Source organism: Ovis aries, chromosome 4 (genome assembly GCF_016772045.2).
Source record: "Ovis aries strain OAR_USU_Benz2616 breed Rambouillet chromosome 4, ARS-UI_Ramb_v3.0, whole genome shotgun sequence".
Taxonomy (NCBI): domain Eukaryota; kingdom Metazoa; phylum Chordata; class Mammalia; order Artiodactyla; family Bovidae; genus Ovis; species Ovis aries.
In genome coordinates, this window is record NC_056057.1 from 102,888,152 (window position 1) to 102,903,327 (window position 15,176).

The 15,176-nt window shown below is 46.0% G+C and overlaps 1 protein-coding gene across 7 annotated transcripts in view; it reads right to left on the reverse strand.

Annotated features, from left to right (window-relative positions):
- DGKI (diacylglycerol kinase iota) overlaps positions 1–15,176 on the reverse strand; it is a 513,862-nt gene that overhangs the window by 398,182 nt on the left and 100,504 nt on the right. The window lies entirely within an intron of this gene.

The window sequence follows — 15,176 nt, forward strand, 5'->3', positions numbered from 1 at the left end:
AAGAAACCCACTGTAAAAGTTCTAGACTAACATATTAAGTGTTAGTCGCTCAGTCATGTCCAACTCTTTGCAACCCCATGGGCTGTATAGCCTGCCAGGCTCCTCTGTCCAAGGAATTCTCCAGGCAAGAATACTGGAGTGGATTGCCATTCCCTTCTCCAGGGAATCTTCCCAACCCAGGGATGGAATTCAGGTCTCCTGCACTGCAGGAAGATTCCTTACCATGTGAGCCACCAGTGAGCACAACATACTAAGTGTCTATTTAATAATGAAAATTGGCTGCTCTAACAGAACTATGTCTGCAGAGGCAGAATTGTATTTCTGTTTTTTTCCCAAAGTTTGATTGAGAATTGATCAATCCTTGAAATTCTGGTTTATTCTTAAGATACTGTGTTTGTATCATCAGCCTGGATGGAGCTGGAGTTAGACTATTAGGACTGAGGTAAGGCTTCACTTTCCTTCCCCTGCCCTTGGGGGACAGGCCACAGGAAGGCAGTACAGACTTGGCAAACCATAGTCTGGATAGGCTGCTGGTCCCCACAGGGCATGATCTGAGCCCAAATAATCCAGACTTGGATTAAAGCACTGTCAATTATATGTCAAGCCTGTATATTGTCTCCCTGCTTATTTAACTTATAAGCAGAGTACATCATGTGAAATGCCAAGCTGGATGAATCACAAGCTGGAATCAAGATTGCCGGGAGAAATATCAACAACCTCAGATATGCAGATGATACCACTCAGAAACCTCAGATATGCAGATGATAATATTCTAATGGCAGAAATCAAAAAGGAACTACTATCACTAAGTCGCTTCAGTCGTGTCCGACTCTGTGCGACCCCATAGACGGCAGCCCACCAGGCTCCCCCGTCCCTGGGATTCTCCAGGTAAGAACTCTGGAGTGGGTTGCCATTTCCTTCTCCAATGCATGAAAGTGAAAAGTGAAAGAGAAGTCGTTCAGTCGTGTCTGACCCTCAGCGACCCCATGGACTGCAGCCTTCCAGGCTCCTCCATCCATGGGATTTTCCAGGCAAGAGTACTGGAGTAGGGTGCCATTGCCTTCTCCAAGAGGAACTAAAGAGCGTCTTGAGAGTTTTCATGGGATTTTCACCCTAATGAGAGTGAAAGAGGAGAGTGAAAAAGCTAGCTAAAAATGCAACATTCAAAAATTAAGTCATGGGTGGCATCCCGTCCCATCACTTCATGGCATGTAGAAAGGGAAAAAAAATGAAAACAGTGACAGATTTTGTTTTCCTGGGCTCCAGACGGTGACTGCAGCATGAAATTAAAAGACGCTTGCTCCTTGCAAAGCTATGACAAACCTACACAGCATATTAAAAAGCAGAGGCATCACTTTGCTGACAAATGTCTGTCGTTAAAGCTATGGTTTTTCCGGTAGTCATGTATGGATGTAAGAGCTAGACCATAAAGAAGGCTGAGTGCTGAAGAACTGATGCTTTTGAACTGTGGTGCTGGAGAAGACTCTTGTAAGTCCCTTGGATGGCAAGTAGATCAAACCAGTCAATCCTAAAGGAAATCAACCCTGAATATTCATTAGAAGGACTGCTGCTGAAACTGAAGCTCCAATACTTTGGCCACCTAATGTGAAGACCTGAATCACTGGAAAAGACCCTGATACCAGGAAAGATTGAGCACAGGAAAAGAAGGGGGTGACAGAAGATGAGACAGTTGGATGGCATCACTGACTCAATGGACATGAGTTTGAGCAAACTCTGGGAGACAGTGAAGGACACGGAAGCCTGGCGTGCTGCAGCCCATGGGGCTGCAAAGAGTCAGACACAACTTAATGACTGAATAACAAATTATATTTTCAGGGACAGAGCGCCAAGCCACACCGTGAATCTCCCCTGGGGGGGAAAAAAAAGAGTTTCTCCTTGGCAGTCATCCTGGGGAGAAATACTCCAGAGTTTATAAAAATACATGCCTTGAAATAGGTCAAGGAAGTCCACCTTGCTGTCTCAGCAACCCGCTCAAGTTCAGAGACTATTAAGTGTGTAGGAGCTTGAACTAGGGGCAAGATGGAGGTGGAGGTGAGCCCAGACCCAGCAGAGTGAGAGACCCTAAAGAGAAGTCTAGGTCTGAGGCTCCGTGAGTCCAAATACATCTGGTACCAGCTGTGAGCTGTTCTCTGGGTCTTCCTCGTGCTATAGTCAAGTTTTCAAAATGTTCTTATGAACTGAGCCTCACGGCTGTCCTGATGGGAGCGAGGGAGCATATGAGAAAGGGATGCAGTGGTGGTTACCAGGGGAAGACAGGCAGACACAGCAGCTCCTTTCAACAGCACCAGCATCAGCCAAGAGGCAAGATGTGGGGGTCAGAAATACAGAACATCCGTTAGAGCAGCCATCTCCCACCTTCCTGGCATTAGGGACTGGTTCTGCGGAAGACAGTTTTTCCACAGACCAGGGTTGGGGGCAGGTGGTGGTTTGGGGATGATTCAAGTGCATCACATTCACTGTGTACTCTCTTTCTATTATTATTACATCAGCTCTACCTCAGACCATCAGGCAGTAGATCCCGAAGACCGGGGACCCCTGTTTTAAAGAATCCCCAGAAGCCAGGACTCAGCAAATTCCTCAAAATCACTGAGAGATATTTTGATGCGGAATTTATTTCTAGTAATTTGGCTAGTCAGGTTCCTTGTCATAATAATTTAAGATAAAAAACTAAACGTAATCTGGTGTTTTTTTTTTTTTTCATCACAGGCTGGTGAAAGTGTGGATTCTCCCAACATTTGTCGGAGTTACTATTATTAGACTCTGTCATAAAAACTACGCGTGCTCACCCATTCCCGGGTCTCCTTTCCTTCCTCGGTGTTTGAAACCTTTACTTCCAGTCTCTGCACTTGAGCGCAGCTATATGCCTAGATCTGCACAAAGGCACATGAGCAGAAGTGACATCTAATGGGTAACTTGGATGTCGAGGCAGTTAAGAACTGGATGCCAACACCCAGCTTTCTTCTCCCTTGCTGCACCGACATTAAAGATCACATGCTGAGATGGAGACTCAGCGGTAAAGAATCTGCCTGTCAATGCAGGAGCCACAGGAGGCCAGGGTTCAATTCCTGGGTCAGGAAGATCCCCTGGAGGAGGAAATGGCAACCCACTCCAGTGTTCTTGCCTGGAGAATCCCACGGACAGAGGAGCCTGGTAGGCTAAGGGGTTGCAGAGAGAAGGACGTGACTGAGCAGGCATGCATGCTGAGATGGAACACAGCATCACTAGAAGAAGGTAGCCTGCATCCTGAGTCCTCAGAGAGAAGAGGGCTCTCACCACCCCTGCCTCCCTCCCCCAAGAGCTGGTCCAGACCTGACTCAGAGTTTGTATGAGGAGAGAAAACTCTTTTGTTGTGCTAAAACAATTAAATTCCAGGGTTTATCTGTTCCGCAACATACTCAAAGGCATCTTTACTAACAAATGCCACCACATTTGACAGACAGGGAGATAAGGTCTTAAAAACACTGGGAACACAGACAAAATACACAAAAGAAAGTAAAAATTCCTCATGGTTTCCTCTCCCAAGAAATCATACTAGAACGTAAGAGGTCATTCTCATGCTCTGTTTCAGTCCCCAAAAATATTTGGCATAAACGACAGAGGATGAGGTGGTTGGATGACATCACTGACTCAATAAGTGTGAGTTAGAGCAAACTCTGGGAGATGGTGAAGGACAGGGAAGCTTGGCATGCTGCAGTTCACGGGACTGCAAAGGATTGGACACGACTTAGCGATTGAACAAGACAGTAAATAATGCTTCCTTTGTGGAAAGAATAAATGACAATTTTGTGTATTTCCTTTAAGCCTTTTTTTCTTATACACACATGTATGAAGAGTTTATAATAATGATTACATTTACATCTTTAAATCACATTCTGTATTTCAGTTTTGTGACTCCTTTTGTTCATTCTAGCCATTAGATGCATTTATATTTGAAAGTTTTTAGAGGGATCAGAAGAAAATACAATGAAAACAGCATGATATATGGAATGATTTGGGGCTGCTTTCTTTCCACAAAGTCTGATAGTATGTATACTCTTTATACACTATTAGAAATTCATTGAAAACCCACCATTCCTAGTCTAAACCCACCATACAAAGCATGATCCACTGTCTTAAAAACCTTTAGAAAAATCTGTCAAAATTAAGAGAGAGCATCTTAAAGATACCTGATAATAAAAGGAAATTATGACTGGAATTATTAACTTTTTATGATTTACAAGTTACTGGTTTCTTCCAATAAAACTAGCAAAGAGCTAACGATAAAAGCTGAGTTGGATGACAAGATAATTTAGTGTCATGCCTTGTAGACAATAACAGCAACCCATAATTATACTGACATGCAGGTTATGACTACGGAATTATTTATGGAATCAAGAGAATACACTATCTGCAACCGGGATGTATGGTTACCATATCCACATCGTGATCATCAAATATTTATGAATGGAATCACCTTTTCCGACTCTTGCACTCTACTATCCACAAATTTGTAAAACAAGATTCCCAACTTCATGTAAGATACATGAAAACAGCTCCTTTGTCTTCTGTCCTTCCATGTTCAAATTATAAAATACCTGTTCTTTGTTCCTCAATTTGAGAAGCTCACAAGAGAACACTAAAATAAGGGGCAGACCCTGCCACTCTCTGCCCTTCCTCTCCCTTTCCTCAGTTCCTACACCTGCTATCATTTCTGCAGACACTGTTAACTTTCCCCAAGCCAGCTCTCCTGTCAAACCACTGCCGAACTTCAAGCTCACAGGCAGCAAAGACTTCAAAGGACTCACTTGGCCCATCTTACTCAAGAGTCTGAAGAATTCTTATTTTCTCTCTCCTTCTCTCTCAACTCCTTTTTGATTGCTTAAACAAATCCTGGTTGTTTTTATAACTTCAGCTAAATAATAATAATCATTCTGCTGCTGCTGCTAAGTTGCATCAGTTGTGTCCGACTCTGTGCGACCCCATAGACAGAAGCCCAACAGGCTCCTCCATCCATGGGGTTCTCCAGGCAAGAGTACTGGAGTGGGGTGCCATTATATTCAGCGACAGTCAAAAGCCGTGAGAGGGAGGGGGAAAAGAAACTGAAAAGGAGAAATTTTATAGAATGGAAGTTTGAGCTAAAAGAGATGTTAAACTTCATCAACTCCCAACTCATCATTCTGCCTATGAAGAATCAGGGTCTATGAGGTTGGCCAAAATCCCATCCGACTCCATGCCTGCAAATCTAAGAGCTATAAGAAGAGGGACATGGTCTTCATCATTTTGTCTCTGCATAGAACAGTGTGAAACCCTGTTAACTCATCAAAGAAGTAGAAAGTTCCCGATCCAGACACAGCAGGGGTGGGGCTGTTCACAGCAGTGAATGGGTCTTCAGGCGGAACTCACGATGCGGAGCTGAATCTGGATCAGTGGGGCCAGGTAGGAGGTGGAAAGCCATGGAGGAGAGCACAGTGTCACGGGAGAGCAGAGGCCAGCACCAGGACACGGCACTGGCAAAGGGGAGTCCTAGCAAGAAGCAACAGGACAGGAGATCGTGATGGCAGAACCTGAAGTCAGCAGAATCAGAAGAGACAGCAGAGAAGGCAAGCCTCGGTGAGGCGAAGGAAGGGACCCTAGTCCTAGAAGAACGTGGGGGAAGGTATTATAGTCAGGGTTTCGGCTACGAGAAAAGGAGTGGCAGGTGGTACAGGAGCTTGGACCCAGACCTCCCTGCTCCAGGTCCAGGCCCCAAGTTGCTCCCTCAGAAAACATCCTCTCCCCTGGTGAAGCACACACACCTGAGATATGAGACCCCCAAGGGGTGGCCCCTTGTCTGTTTTAAATCTCTTGCATCCCATGTGCAAGGGACAAAGTCTGGAACATAGCAGGTACTTAATAAACATAGAATGAATGAACAAATGGTTACTCATTGGCAGTTAAAGGGAAGTTCAGATCCCCCATCCTGTTAGCTGTGTGTCATTTTCTCATCTATCTGATCCCTCCCCGCTCCCACAAACCCCCTAACACTGGTCTTCTAGGCTCCGCTCAGCAACTGTAGAAATATAGAGGGCACTCCAAAAAGAGCAGAGCGCCCTGTCCAGCCCAGCCCTGGAAGGTCTGCCGCCACAGGCAGTCACACCGGGCAGCCAGGAGAAGGTCAGTCCTCGGGAGCTTGTCAATGTTTCACTCCATCATCTGTGACCCTTGGGGATTCTGGAGGATCAGGGAAAGGCTGGGCATGTTAATGAAGGTCTTTAAAACAATGAAAGACTTTATGCTGATATTTCTGAGATGTTCTCCACATCCACAGAGAATCTGGCTTAAAATTTGAGGGAAAAAAAAAGATAAGCTAATAAAATTTAATAAAGACCAGGTGGTCAGAAGTCCTAGTTTCCAGACATAATTTCATATAGCTAACTAGATGTCTGGGCCCCAACTTCTTCAGCTGTTGGGGACATCAGTAGGTGATCTCTAAAGGCCACTCCTAGTTCCAGACTCACTTGGGTTTTAATTTATAATTTTGTTCCTATCTAAGGTCCGAAACGGGACATCTCTGAATCTATTAGAACTGTGAATCTGACACCAGTTAAGTGGTTAAGGTTCTTCCTATGCTTCCTCTGGAGAAAACAAGCCTCCCTCAACAACAGATGCAAAGGTCTACTTTGGTGAAGAACTGGAGGCTGCAGATAAAGGTCTCCTTCACTATTATAAGGAGCAGGCCTCACAATCATTTCTTAATTTCCATCCCAAAGTTCCTACCTCCTAGCCTGCTCTAGAAAAGTCATTTTGTCTCCTCTGAACACCAAAACAGTATGTATTTTTCTACAGCCCCTTATGAGAACCTGTCAGATCTAATTATTTTATCAGATTTCTCCCACTGACAGTTAACTCTCTGAGAATAGGACCATATTTCCACCTACTGAAGGTCTCTCACTACACCCGACAGGCTGCATTTGGACTTAGGGGGATGGCACTGTTAAATGTTTGCTGGGCATCTTTTAAACATTTTTATCATATGCGTTCCATACTTGTCTTAGGTGTCTCTCTCTTCCTTGTCTGATTGCTTTAGAATCTCCCTGAGCACTGGTAATGCTCATACTTTCATTAAAGATCCCCTAAATATTTAGTATCAGTGCAGACCTTTTGAAAGCAGGTAAAGGAAACAACAACAAAGGAAATGAGGAAACCAGCCAGACCATGACAACCTATGTATGTTGATGATCAAATACTAAACTTTTTAGGCTTTGTGGGCCATGGCGTCTCTGTCACAATTACTTAACTCTGCAGTTGTTCTACAGACAATTCATTTTTGAACAACCACAGACAATTCATTTTTGCATACATGAGCATGTCCATGTTTCAGTAAAACTTTATTTACAAACCAGGCCAGAATGACCTGTGGGCTGTAGCTTTGCAAACTCTGAATTAAATTTTGGAATAAAAAAATAAACGTAAGAACAATTTATTGTCATCTTGCCAGTCTTATTGAGAAACACTTGATCCTATATGGACTCTGAAGGAACAAGTTAAGAAAATGAACAATAATAACATGATGATAATGAAGAGATAAACTAAAGCAACATCTTTCAGTTTACTGACCATGTCTGGGCACTAGTCGATCATTCAACTGTATTTTATACTATGTACATATGACATATGCCTTCAAATATATAACCACATACAATCTATCCCTGTGTTGCAAAATCATAAGTCCTACTACAATAACTTGAACTAAAAACCCGGCTACTTCCAAAACGTATCCCCATAAGAAACTTCCCCTAACCTGTTCCAAAGAGATTGCTCCCTTAATAATAGAAGCTGGGGGAAAACAAAGAGGAGGATGTGGCCAAATTATAAAAATGGTGGGTGGCAAACTCCCGTCACTCAAGAATAATATAACCCACACAAAGAGAAAAGAAAAACCAGATCTCATGATCCCCACAAAGGTGTAAATAGGGGTGGCCTCATTCAAGAACTTCAGTCCATGAAGAAGGAACAGGAGGGTCTAATATTTATCGACTATATTTTTCTGTTACAGAAGGTGGGAAGTTCCTGTTTACTCACCAGCCACCTGAGGACTCTGACCCTGGCCCTGGACACCTGTTTTGGTTCCTGCAGTTTCGATGAAAGAGACCCATCCACGTGGGATTCATCATTCCAAGACAGCCAGGAGCACTCTTGGACTCACACGTGTGTTCTCAGGTGCTTGGGCACGCGCACACACACACACACACACACACATATCACCTGGAAGCTTGGTGCTCTACTTCAGAGTAATCATCTCCCCTCCCCCGTGAGTCCCTAAATAATAAACCAAGTTAAACTTGAGCGGTCTGAAGAGTGAGAAGAGGAGAAAGGAAAAGACAGGCTGGCTGTGCCAAAAGATAACAGAGGCTGCAAACTGATCCCCAGGAGCCTGGAGCCGGTTTAAACGGTACCAGGCCACTCAGAGACCCAGACATTCTCAGGCGCTAGACACTGGCCCAGAAAGTGGATTAGGGGCACATGGTAAACGCCTCGGAGCCCGGATCCCTGGGACAGCCTGCCAGCGACTGCTGGAGCACCCACCACACACACTTAGCAAGAATTCCAAGGCTTCCCAGGACCCAGCTGTCTGCACACACACACATCCAGGGGACAGTTCAGTTCCTCGTTGCCGAAAGGAATGCAGGAGAAGCAGGGGGAAGAGACTGAGTGAAGGAAACTTCAGATAGGATGGGGTGTGAGGTCTGAGCCAGTTCACACCAAGGGCAAAGTGGGGAGAATGCTGAGTGCGTGCGCTTTCGGTTCTCTCTGAGTCAAGCTCTGTCTTCCTCTCCCTCACTTCACAGTCTGAGGTGTACAGAGGATATGGAGCCTGGAAGGTGGTCCCAAGAGGCTATAGAACAGGTAGGAGCCCCGTCCCGCCACCTTCACCAGCAATTCCATTTCTGGGGCTAAGACAATAGAGACATCGGCATCGTTGTGGTACAGCAGCTCTGGTAGCAGATTCCATCAGCCAAGCGGGTGGCAGATGAAGGAGAAAATGACACCAGGGCAGCTAGTCACACTGAAATGGGATAATGGATATTTCTGTTACAGTAATTTTTTGTTAAAGGAGAAAGAGGAGGGAGAGAAGGGGGAAGGGGGGGAGGGGAGGGGAGGAGATGAGGGAGGAAGAGGAGGGGAGGATGGGGGGAAGAAGGAGGAAGAGAAGGGGGAAGAAAGGGCCAGCATCCTTGCGGGTCCAGAGGGAACACCTGCCCCCCACCCTGGCACGCCCCTGTTTCTGCCTCACATCCACCAGAGATGCTTCCAGTGGAGGGAGGGGGTCCAGCACACCCCCCATCCCCCTCTCGCCTCCTCCACTTCCTCTCCCAGGAGCTCCCTAACTGGGCCTCATCTGCACACATCCTGTGGCTTTGAGAAGATAACAAAAATGACCTCTTCGGCCCAGAGATCACACAGGTTGCAACTTGTAGTTTTCCAAAAGGGCTTCTCCTACGTAAGCCGGCACAGGTAAATAAAAAGGGCAGGAGTCTGCCTGCCAACCAGCTCCGGATCCACCCCTCCAGCCATCTGGAATCCTTCTCTGGCCTCTGTGCAGCAACAAATGTCTATTTCACCCTTTTCATCTGGAGCTGTCCCCAGGTGACCTCCGCCCCCTCTCTCTCACCTCAGGGCACCTGCCTCAAATAACTTCCCCAGTGTTGTCATTCACCTCATGGATAATTGATAGCGTGTCAAGCGGATGCTAAGAAAAGAACAAGGTGGTTAGACGTGTGCCTACTATAAATAGACCCATGACATGACCAGCATTTGCCAACTTTTGAGCAAAGGAGGCAGAAGCAGAAGCAGGAGGCGGCAGCTTCCCCCGGGTCCCCGGGAGAGCTGGCTTCGTTCACGCCGGCAGCTTCCACTGACAGAGGAGGGCGGGCCAATGACGCCGCTCCCCTTGGGGGCAAAAGTAAAAATGTCACACGTGCCGGCAGTTTGAGGCTTGTTTGACAGAGGCAGCAGGAATGCTCAAACGACACACACTTTAAAACATTCGCCTTCTCCTCTCATATTATCCCTTTTCTCTTCATGTTTTAGGCATTTCATTTCTGTACTTTGCTCTTGAGGGCATTTCTTGTTCCCGGTTTTTATATACATCCACTCACATGAGTAAACCCATGAGTAATTGGCACCTAGCCTGTGTTAGTGGCTGAGTCGTGTCCAACTCTTTGTGACCCTATGGGCTATAGCCCACCAGGCTTCTCTGTCCATGGGCTTTCCCAGGCCAGAATACTGGAGTAGGTTGCCATTTCCTTCTCCATGGGGTCTGCCTAACCCAGGGATCAAACCCGGGTCTCCTGCCTTGCAGGCAGATTCTTTACTGACCAAGCCACCAGGGAAGCCCAGTTGGCACCTGCTAAGTCACTTCCGTCGTGTCCAACTCTGTGCGACCCCATAGATGGCAGTCCATCAGGCTCCCCCATCCCTGGGATTCTCCAGGCAAGAACACTGGAGTGGGTTGCTATTTCCTTCTCCAGTGCATGAAAGTGAAAAGTGAAAGCGAAGTTGCTCAGTCGTGTCCGACTCTTAGCGACCCCATGGACTGCAGCCTACCAGGCTCCTCTGTCCCTGGGATTTTCCAGGCAAGAGTATGGGAGTGGGGTGCCAGTGCCTTCTCCAATTGGCACCTGGGTAGATATAAATAATGGGCAGGTCAGACACTGCAGATACAAAGAGGGAGAATAAACTAAGGTCTCCAGGCTTGTGAGACATTAAGCAAGAATTCCATTGTCTCAGACACATGCACCCCAGTGTTCACTGCAGCGCTATTTAGAATAAGCAAGACATGGAAGCAACCTAGATGCCCACCAACAGATGAACGGATAAAGAAGTTGTGGCACATACAATGGGATATTACTCAGCCATAAAAAGGAAAAAAATTGGGTCAGTTCTAGCGAGGGAGGTGAACCTAGAGCCTGTTATACCGAGTGAAGTAAGTCAGAAGGAGAACAACAAATATCATACGTTAATGCGTATACATGGAATCTAGAAAAATGGGACTGATGACACTATTTGTAGAGCAGCAGTAGACACACAGCCATAGAGAAGAGACTTGTGGACCCAGGTGTGGAAGGAGAGTGTGGGATGAACTGAGAGAGTGGCGTGGAAATACATGCATTGCCTTATGTAAAATAGGTAGACAGCCAGTGGGAATTAGCTATATGACCTGGGCAGCTCAACCCAGTGCTCTGTGAAATCATAAAGGGGTGCGGAGGGGTGGGATGGGGTGGGAAGGAAGTTCAGGAAGGAGGGGACATGTGTACACTTACGGCTGATTCATCCTGATGTATGGCAGAAACCAACACAACTCCGCAAAGCAATGATCCTCCAATTAAACATTCTAAAAGTTTTTTTTAAAAGAATTCTTTTGTCTCAAGTAGCGAAAACCTATTCAAAGTAGAAATATAAATGGGAAAATGGTAAGGATGCAAGGCCTTTCACAACACTTCCTCCCAAGGATTCACCACCAAATGAGGGAGCCGGCCCATGGCAGGGATCCGATGAAGGGGGTTGCCTTCCTATCTAAGCCTGTTTTTCCCATTTGGCTTCATGATGGTTGCCACTGACAGAGAAGGGGAGAGGGCGGGACAGAGAACAAAAGCAAGAGTACGAAGCTTTTCAGGCTTTAGTATTACTTCTGTGTCTAGATTGAGATCTTTGTCTTGGTTACTCACTCATGGAACAAACTGGAAACAAATCAGCCTGAATGCTCTTAATTCTCTGAGGGCATTGGACTGCCAAATAAACAAGTCTAGTCTGAAAAATCCTATAACTGCCCACCCTCCACAGTAACCCCAGCTCCCCCAAAGCTCCAGCTGTGAAAGCTGTCAGGCCCTGGGGAAAGTCACTGTTCTCCCGGCCCCCTTCACGAAGTGTCCTGGAAAACAGCAGGTGAAAAAGAAAGTGGACGGAAACTAGAAAGAGACACAACCAACTGCAATCACTGTAAGAAATCACTATATTTCAGGCTCGCAGAAGCGAACCGTATAAACTCCAAGTGTTGGGGTGGACAAGCAAAGCAGCAAGCTGGAAAACACTGGAAATGTGAAGGAAAAGGCTTGGGTGCATGGTCTAGCTCCTAAACGCATGACCGAGAGAGCCCCTCAACCTTATGAAGGGGGGTCCATTGGGCAATGTTCGTAGGAGAGGTATATTTTGAGCCAGACATTCACCAAGCACTGCAGTCAAACAGAATCAGAAGTTCGTCCTCGACCCAGTCAGTTACCAACAATAAGTGGCAAAACAGCATCAGAGCCAAGGAAGCAAAAGAGTCACCAGCGTACATACATCACTAATAAACCTGTTTCCTGCAGAGGCCTTAACAGCTAAGCAGATAGGAGATCTCTCGCCTTTTTCCAAGCAGAGCATCTCATCAGTAACCCAGACAGGAGATAATACGCCAAGACCGGCTGTGCCCTCCCCGGCAAGCACGACCTCAGGGCTCCCGGTTAACATGCCCTGAGTTCACACCTAGGAGACAATGGAAATTCACCCTTGGCTGCACAGCCCTTTTCTGATTCATCTGAAAGCTACACTAATAATCCCATGATGCAAACACAGGGGGGGAAGAAAAAAATCATTCGGGAGCCATCAGAAAGGTTATTTTTGCAAGACATAAGGGAATGATTATAATGATTTATTAAAACCTTACAATGTGAGAAAGTAAGATCGGCAAACAAAATCCAATTAAGGAATTCACCAAATAAAAAGGAATTGAACTCCTCCAGCCTGAGGTTGACAAAGAAGCCATTCAGTCGAGGGCTTTATATGCTAAACTTAGCTGGGTAAACCTAGTTATTTTCCATGCAGAGCTGCTCTTAAAAGAGCTATTTAACTTCATCCATCTCTACGATCTGAAAGACTAGGTATTCAGACTTGCGGAGGTTTTTTTTTTATTATTATTATTTAAATTTCAATTCTAAAATGAACTTCCCTCAGAAACTACATTGAGTAGATTTGAGCTGATTGATAGTGTTCAAAAGACTATCTGCTCAACATCTCTCTCCACCCCTCCCCTCTCTCTTCCCTTTCTCACAACTTACCCTCCTTCAGTCTTCCCCTCCTCTCAGTCAAATCCATCTACCTAGCTTCTTTTTCTGTCAACCATGTGGGCTCTCTATATTTTGGATGTGTTTCTATATATATAACCTGCTTGTTTATTTCTTTCAGTTCAGTTCAGTTTCTCAGTCGTGTCTGACTCTTTGCAACCCCACGAACCACAGCACACCAGGCCTCTCTGTCCATCACCAGCTCCTGGAGTTCACCCAAACCCACGTCCATAGAGTCAGTGATGCCATCCAGCCATCTCATCCTCTGTCATCCCCTTCTCCTCCTGCCCTCAATCTTTCCCAGCCTCAGGGTCTTCTCAAATGTGTCAGCTCTTCGCATCAGGTGGCCAAAGTAATGGAGTTTCAGCTTCAGCATTAGTCCTTCCAATGAACACTCAGGATTGATCTCCTTTAGGATGGACTGGTTGGATCTCCTTGCAGTCCAAGGGACTCTCAAGAGTCTTCTCCAACACCACAGTTCAAAAGCATCAATTCTTCGGCACTCAGCTTTCCTCACAGTCCAACTCTCACATCCATACATGACCACTGGAGAAACCATTGACTAGATGGACCTTTGTTGACAAAGTAATGTCTCTGCTTTTGAATATGCTATCTAGGTTGGTCATAACTTGCCTTCCAAGGATGGCTGCAATCACCACCTGCAGTGATTTTGGAGCCCAGAAAAATAAAGTCAGCCACTGTTTCCACTGTTTCCCCATCTATTTGCCATGAAGTTTATTTCTTTATATTTCCCTTTTGTATTTCTTGTTTTCCTGGAGTTCATCAATAAAACTCCTTCCCTTTCCTGGGTACCCACACTCTCTTCCACTCCCATGTAACACTTCACCCAGGAGGTCCACAGGCTTCTCCTCCCCACTCTGGGAAAACCTCCCACCAAAGCCACCCCTTCTGTCCCAAAGGCGAGACTCTGTCAACCTCTCAATACCATCTGCAGCTACCAACTTGGGTAACCGCATCCTTCTCTTGACCACAGTTCCCTCCTTTGACTTTCCTAGATGATTCACTTCTGATGTTTTGATCCCCTCTCCTTCCCAGGCTTCTGGTCTTCCTTCCTTAACTCTTGGGAATGTGTGCTCAGCCCTCCTATCTTCCTTCCATAATTTCCCTAGAAGTCACCCACTACATGCTGGAGCAACTTGCCTGCAATGAGGAGACCTAACTTTCCATCTCTGTCTGAGACCTCTCTCCAGACAGCTAGAAGGGAACAACTTGAGTTCAACATGTCTAAAACTACCACTATCAGTCCCCTGACCTGGGCTTCTCCTGTTCCTAGGAGAACAAATCATTCAATCCAAGAACTGGAAATCAGGCCAATACTCCCCTCTTCTCTCTTGTTTACATCCAGTCACTAAATCCAGCCAACTCCCTCTCCCCTTCTGCAGCTGCCAGGCTGGTTTAGGACGTGGCCAGACGACCCGGCTCTTCTTGCTGAACACACCGCTCCTGCTGTAAGATTAACCAGTGGCTCCACACCAACTACAAAGTAAACCGAAGCCCTCGGATATGTCCTTCCTCATATTTCTCTCCCACCTGCTAGCTTTCCTGAGTTATCTGTGGTCTCCCAAAGGCAGAAACTCCAATACTTTGGCCACCTGTTGCGACGAACTGACATTAGAAAATACCCTAAGATTGAAGACGGGAGGAGAAGGGGAAGACAGAGGATGAGATAGTTGGATGGCATCACCAGCTCAATGGACGTGAGTTTGAGTAAGCTCTGGGAGTTGATGATGGACAAGGAGGCCTGGCATGCTGCAGTCCATGGGGTCACAAAGAGTTAGACATGACTGAGCGACTGAGCTGAACTGCACTGAAAGGCAGAAAGCTCCTCCATCCCTTCCTGTCTATTATTTTTGAGTGGAAGGAATCCATCCACCTCTCCTTTGACTAACTCTTTACAATATATTTCAATTGTCATCTGCTCCATGAAGCCATCTGTTATGGATCAAATTCATATGCAAAAGGCCTGACTCTCAGCATGCAGGTATTTGGAGATGGGGCCTTTAAGAAAGTAAGTAAGGTTGAAATGAAAGAAAGTGAAGTTGCTCAGTCGTGTCTGATTCTTTGTGATTCCAT